Source organism: Vipera berus (genome assembly GCF_964194415.1).
Source record: "Vipera berus genome assembly, chromosome: W".
In the NCBI taxonomy this organism is placed as follows: Eukaryota; Metazoa; Chordata; class Lepidosauria; order Squamata; family Viperidae; genus Vipera; species Vipera berus.
Genome location: NC_138210.1, coordinates 55,512,565 through 55,513,433, shown reverse-complemented (window position 1 = coordinate 55,513,433; position 869 = coordinate 55,512,565).

The following is an 869-nucleotide window of genomic DNA, read 5'->3' as shown; positions in this document are numbered from 1 at the left end:
TGTTTAAATTTTATTTAGCTGATTGTAATGGAATATGAAATACCCACTAACATAATCTTCACAGTAGTTGAGATGCTACATGTGGCGAATGGTTTTTATTCAGGACCCTGGACCCAAACCCCTATAATCACACATCTAAGAAAAAAGATGTGTGTTACTACAAGAGCATCCTCAGCATTTTGGAAACTAAGAAATAAGCCTTCTTGTTTACTTGATGTCCACTTTTTTAGTTCTTGGCTGTTCTGACTCTGATTTCCAGTTTCATACATTCTTAAATCTGGTTAGTCTCAAGTTATATGTAAGTGAGTGGGAGCAAATTTCATTGCTTTATTTCCCAATCCATGAAGTCCTCAACTTATGACCATTCAAAGTTACAATGGCATTGAAAAAGTGAGTTGTGATTGGTTTGTACACTTATGACCATTGCAGCATCCCCATGGACACGTGATCAAAATTTGGGCACTCGGCAACTGGCATGTATTTATGACGGTTGCAGTGTTCCCAGGGTCATGTGATCCCCTTTTGTAACCTTCTGACAAGCAAAGTCAACGGGGAGGCCAGATTCGCTTAACAACCACATGATTCACTTAAAATTGTAGCAATTTGTTTTAACAACTCTGGGAGAAAAGGTCATAAAACGGGGCACAGCTCACTTAACAGCTGTCTGGCTTAGCAACTGAAACTTTGGGCTCAATTACGGTAGTAAGTCGAGGACTGCCTGTATAATCTACCAGTCCTGCCTCTGGGATTGCACTAAGGTAGGCATTAGCCGATACAAAGGAGGGCATTTAGGACTGAGGGGCTTCTAGTCTGCAGCCCCTTCCCTTGCAGGATCTAGCATCTTCCCTCTTGTGTTTATTTATGTCGAA